The sequence below is a fragment of the Ziziphus jujuba genome, chromosome 7 (assembly GCF_031755915.1).
Source record: "Ziziphus jujuba cultivar Dongzao chromosome 7, ASM3175591v1".
In the NCBI taxonomy this organism is placed as follows: Eukaryota; Viridiplantae; Streptophyta; class Magnoliopsida; order Rosales; family Rhamnaceae; genus Ziziphus; species Ziziphus jujuba.
In genome coordinates this window covers 23,710,409-23,716,577 of record NC_083385.1, presented here as the reverse complement: position 1 = coordinate 23,716,577, position 6,169 = coordinate 23,710,409, and the positions used below count along the sequence as shown (strand labels likewise).

Below are 6,169 nucleotides of genomic sequence, written 5' to 3'. Positions count from 1 at the left end.
TTGATTAATTACATTGTCCATATTAATTACTATTCATATTATCTTAGGAATTAAAACCCATATTAAATTTGTTATAATTTTAATTTTCCTTTATTTTTGGTAAATGAAAATTTTAATTTTGCATTGGTGGGAAATTTGCTGCCATCATTTTTGACCCCTATCCCTTTTGATTAAACCCCGCCCTCTGAATTTCTCTCTGTGCAAAAAGTAGCAGCAAAGATCCAAGGGAGTGTTCGTTACATGGGACTGGCCAGGACCGGATAGGTTATAGTCCCAATCTGGTGTTTGGGAAGGAAAATGGAGGACGGGACACACTTATCCCGTTAACCAAATTATCCGCTTCGAAGGGGACAAAGCTGACCCACCAAAACACCTGGGTCACTTTTGTCTTGCCCTCTCTCAAAACTTTCGTGAATAACCTCTCATCCTCTCACACGAAGTTGCTTCTGCCGGACCGTTCGCCGACTCTGTTCGAGATCTAGCCGGATCGTTGGCCGCTTCTTTTCGGTTTGAAACCCTCGGTGAGTCTGCTTCTTTGCTCTGTTTCATTTCGTGTTCTTCATATTTGATCTGGTCAGTTTACTTCTTCTTCTTCTTCGTCGATAATCTCTGCTTCTTCTTCTTCTTCTTCTTTGTTTTCCTCTGCTTCTTCTTCCCCGTTTGATTTGTTTAGGGATTTCTCTTGTATCCCACCTAATCAAATAAAATCTGTGTCTAAATAATCAATTTTAGTAGTCTTGGAATGATTTTATTTTATTTTGTCCAAATTTATCTAGAACTTCATTAAGATCAGCAACATTTCTAGACCAAGAATGGGGCTTATCTGAGCTTTTTCTGAAAAACAGCAATAAAGTGTGTTAAAACACTGAAACTTTGATTTCTAAAAACACTTTTGTAAAATTGATATAGGGAAAGAAGAAATTGTGGAATTCGTTGGAGTTGGAGGCTTTGAGTTGAGGAAGATTATATACTACTCCAGTCTCCAATAGTAACTCTATCTCCATTGTTGAAGAAGCCCTAGTCAAGGTACTTTTTTTTTTTTTTTTGTGTGTGTGTGTGTGTGTGATGGTGTTCTTTGCATCAGATTCATGTATACCTTCTTTACCATGCCAATGGATATCTCTTATATCGGTTATGTCAAAAGCCACCTTGCTATACACTATCTCTCATCCCCTTCTCTACCCTTTGTATTGATTTCCTTTGAATAAAAGGTTGCTTCTTATAAAAATTCACATAAGCAACAATAAAACAAGTTACTGCATTAGAGAAAGATTTTGCATTAGAGAAAATGGAAAATAAACAAAGAAAAGAAATGTTAACATAAATGAAATTACCTAAAATTTTGGGCATCACAAGATTGTGAGCCAATGTCATTGGTATGCTTCTGATACGTAGCACGTTTTGACTCTCCATCATCCATAGGTCTGCTAAGAACTGTACCAACAGATCGTTTCCTTTTCATTTTTTTGTCCCAACTTTCCCCTCCAGCAGGCAGCCTCCGAATCTTTTCTTCAACAAGATCAGAACCTTCACCACTATCTCTGAGCATATCTCTATCCTTTCGTACAGCTATAGGCTGCCTTGCAAGTGTATTAATTTGACCTTCAGCCTAAAAGTATATAAAAATAAGGAAATCAGAAAAGTAATGGATTAATCTCCAAGAGAATTCATGATGGTTAAGGAACACAATTGAAGATGTCTTATGAAACTAATTCCATGTTCTTTGTTACAAAATATGTAATTTAAAGAAGTAAATACATAATTTTATGGTGAACTTCTGTTGCTTGATATAAATGGTTAGACCCAGTTTTTGATAACTTAATCTTTTAAGGTTAATGATAACCTAGAAGTAGAATCAAAGTCTATTTGTCCATCTAGTCTTATGTTCTGATCCTAGTAATGCCTTTTCTGTTTTGGTAGTTTATTAATCTTTGAGTCTAAGGCCTACGTTTGTCACTTATTGGACAGACTTATATACAAGAGATTGTTAGGTGACTGATGGGGAGCTAAAACTTCATTGTAAGCTCTAAGTGTGAAAATTTTACTTCGTAGTTTGCTCTCACAGAGAACTCGGAAAGCTTTATGTTAATGAGGGTTTTTCAACAAGGAAAAGTCTATGCATATTTCGTGTCATTTAGTTTCTACACTGTTGCTTCACAGTCTTTTTCTCTCATGTTTCAAGTCCAATGCTATGTGTTCACCTTTTGCCCTTGACATGATATCCTCTTCTGTATTCTATCTTGTGTTCTTAAAGAATACATATTTCTCCTCATTTTACATTCCTTCATAGAGTTACTCCTTTTAGTACAAAAGAAAAGCAATACCAGGTAGACTCATTCCAATGAAGGATCACTTCCAGATAGATAAAAAATTTCTTGCAAGAAACTCAAAAAAGTTTGGAAAATTTAGGAGTTTAGATTATGAAGAAGAGTTATAGGGAAATAATGGAGCATATGGCTTAGACTTTTGATGAATAGGTTCTCTCGAGAAGCCAGTACAAGCAAAAGTGGTACCAATGGTAGCCAAAAGCTATTGAAATCGTTAAAGAAGAAACAAAAGAGAGCCTTAATCATTTTCAGCTAAAACAATAATTAGGACAGCATTTCTCTTTCTCTTTGTTTTAACCAGCACTTGATTAAAGTTGTTTTGCCACTCTCTCCCGTGTAGCCATATTTGTCGGAAAGTGGCAGAGTATTTCAACTCAAAAAACAGCCATCCTCTTTCGTGAAATTACAAAATATGCCACATGCCAAATTAATTATCAATTCCAAACCATTTTTAACACGCGTCTATTATTATAATATTATGGTTTTTAACAACATAACAAATATAAAGAAAACAAAAAATCTAATTTACGAAAACGATAATATATAAAATATTATATACATTCTAAGAAATAACTATGCAATTTGGTTTGAGAAGGATTTTTTGTGTAGTTCAATAATTAACTGACAAGTGACAATTCTGTAATTATATGAAGAGTTAATGGTTTGTTGATTAGTTGTCGAAAATATTTTACTTTTTAAAAAGTGGAAACCGGTTCCGCATAATTCTTAAAGTATTTTATGTAAAAATCAGTTCAAATACTGTTAGTTACATACAATATAAAAATCTTCAATACCTTATAATATTCATATTAATAATTCTTAAAGTATTTTATGTATATAGGCAAACTTACAATAATAAACATAATTTTGTTTCCTATTGATACAACTTGGTTGCTACAAACATCATATGAATGTTGCATAATTGTTATAGATAGATGATGTGCCTAAAGCATGCCGAATTAAATATTTTTTTCAACCAATAAAAGGGGTTAACTAAGAAAAATCTAAAAACCACAAATAAGTTGAGAAACCTACTACCTTTTTCTCAACCTCATCTTCTTTTTGTAAATTTTTCTCTTTTTCTCTCAAGATATATAATATATTATTTACAGCTTAAAAAAAATTACAAATAAAAAAATTAAAAAAAATATAATCACAGTATATGTGTCGGTTTTAAATCTATGACCATCCTTCAACCATAACTAATATATTTTAAGGATACAATTATTCATTTGGCTCCATCATTAATAATAATAAAAAAAATTTGATGATATATATATATATATATTGAGTTTGAAGAGTTTAAAAAAACTTAAATCCACCTTTTATTTTGACCTTCCAAATATATATAATGTTTATTGTGAATGCTAATATATAAATATATTATTTATGGAATATTTTTGTTTGCTGTATATATTCAATTGTATTGGCAATAGCAGCTCAATTTATTGTATTTCTTATAATATTTTTATTTGTTTTTTTTTTCTTTTTGTAGAGATGGATGGAAGAAAATTAATTGTAATTCAATCTTTTTGTTGGGGATTTATGTTTATCTTCTTCATGTACATGTATGTAGCGTGGCAAAGGAGAAATGAGAGAGGTGTTAGGAATAGAATAACTAGGAATACCGAATTACGTACATCTTTTATAAATAGTTTGTTGGACAATGATGTCACTTGTATTAGTCAATTAAGGATGGATAGGAGAACATTTGTTATTTTATGTCGGTTATTACGCCAGGATGGATATGTGAAAAGAGATGGTACTGTTACATTGGAAGAGCAAGTGTGCATATTTTTGCACATAATTGCTCATCATACAAAAAACCATACAATTATTAGTCGATTCTATAGATCAGGGGAGACAATTAGTAGATATTTCAATTCAGTATTGAATGGGGTGTTGTGATTACATTCCATTTTGTTGAGGCATCTTGAACCTGTGTCGGATAATTGCTCGGACGATAGATGGAAAATGTTTTAAGGTACGTATGTGGACTAGTTTGGTTATTAATTTTATAGTTAGATGACTTGTAGCATTATCTGACGTTAGTAAAATTGTTTGTGTCGTAGAATTATTTGGGAGCATTAGATGGAACTTATATTAATGTGAAAGTACCTAAAATCGATAAGCCAAGATATCGAACAAGAAAGGGTGAGATAGCAACAAATGCCTTAGGTGTATGTAATCCAAATATGGAATTTATATTTGTATTACTGGGTTGGGAACGCTCCGCTTCAAATTCCAGAATACTTCGAGATGCAATAAGTAGGCCAAATGGATTAAAAGTACCAACCGGTAAGACCAATCCTTAAATATTTCATCGAGTGGATTAACATTGCATAAACTAATAGGAGATATTTTTCTGTGTTAGGTTGTTATTACTTAGTGGATGCTGGTTACACAAATGGTGAAGGATTTATTGCACCATATAGGGGAACAAGATATCACCTTTCCGAATGGAGAGATGGTTGTGCACCCATAAATTATCAAGAGTATTTCAACATGAAGCATGCATCAGCTAGGAATATCATAGAAAGATGCTTTGGGGTTCTTAAAATGCGATAGGCAATTTTAAGAAGTCCATCTTTCTACCCAATTGCAACACAAATCAAAACCATTACTGCATGTTGTTTGATACATAATCTGATTAGAAGAGAAATGACACTCGATCCTGGAGAAGTTGAATATGATAGGATGGAAAATGTGGACATTAATGAAGAGGAGGACATTATAGGATTAATTGCTTCCTCGGATCGATGGACAAATTGGAGAGATGAGTTAGCTAAGCAAATGTTTGGTGAGCGGAGAGGTCATCATGATTACTAGTTGATGGTTATGTAAAAAATTATGCTCTAACTGCTTATTTAATATTGTTTGTTAAATCTTTTGGATAATATGTATGAAGACAAACTTATATTATATTAAGTGCAACATTTGAGATTTATTGTTATTTTGTTTGCATCTTGTTTTGATAATGTTGGAATCATGAAATGTTTACTTGAATAGCAATGGAAGCTAGAGGTAGCAGTAACGATAATAGGGGTGGTGAATCTATGCGTACATGGAGTAGAGGTGAGGAAGAAGTTTTGCTGGTTCTTTTAGATGAAGCTGTAGCTAGTGGGCAACGTTGTGACACGGGAGCATTTAAACCTGGTACACTTAATATAATTGAGCGGCAACTGGCTGAAATGTGTCCTAACTTGGGATTGCGAGTAACTCCACATATTGAATCGAAGCTAAAAAAGTGGAAGAAGAAGAGCATAACAAAGTGTTCTTTGTCCTCCTTGGCTGCTTGGTACACATGCATGCAAACTTCTGATCAACCTTTCCTTACAAAAGCATCCCAAGTCATTTGTATTCCATTCATGGATCGTCAATGGAAAAAATGAATTGAAATAAAATAAAGAAATTGGTAATCAGTGCACGCACTCCAGAAAAGCTTAACCAGACAGGTCAACGTGGTGGTAAATTCCAAGGGTGCATGATATGACAAAAAGGAATACATGTTATATTCTCTTTAAGTCAAGGATATAAATATTATACTGGATATACAATATGCAATTCTTGAAAGATACAACAAGTGGCAGGGATTAGCAAAATGATAGACGTATTTATTCATACTATTCATACAGCCGAATAAAATATTACACATTATGTTTCCTGTACTTGTAACTTTAACAAAATTTAATCATCCCAGCTCATAATTTCAAGCACTAGGTAAGGGTTTCACTTCAATTAAACCATTTTCTACATACTCTACCAACATTCAAAATAATTGGTAAATAAGTGAGAACTGAATATACGACATCAGGAGTACTAAGATAAAATCAATTTACTAA

The 6,169-nt window shown here is 32.9% G+C and overlaps 2 long non-coding RNA genes across 2 annotated transcripts; both read left to right on the top strand.

Moving 5' to 3' along the window:
* Positions 1–393: 393 nt before the first annotated feature.
* Positions 394–5,793, top strand: LOC125420190 (uncharacterized). Its single transcript, XR_009639496.1, has 3 exons — positions 394–521; positions 910–1,026; positions 5,337–5,793. It is a non-coding gene; the product is annotated as an uncharacterized LOC125420190 (long non-coding RNA).
* Positions 4,547–5,270, top strand: LOC132804379 (uncharacterized). Its single transcript, XR_009639501.1, has 2 exons — positions 4,547–4,625; positions 4,702–5,270. It is a non-coding gene; the product is annotated as an uncharacterized LOC132804379 (long non-coding RNA).
* Positions 5,794–6,169: the final 376 nt, after the last annotated feature.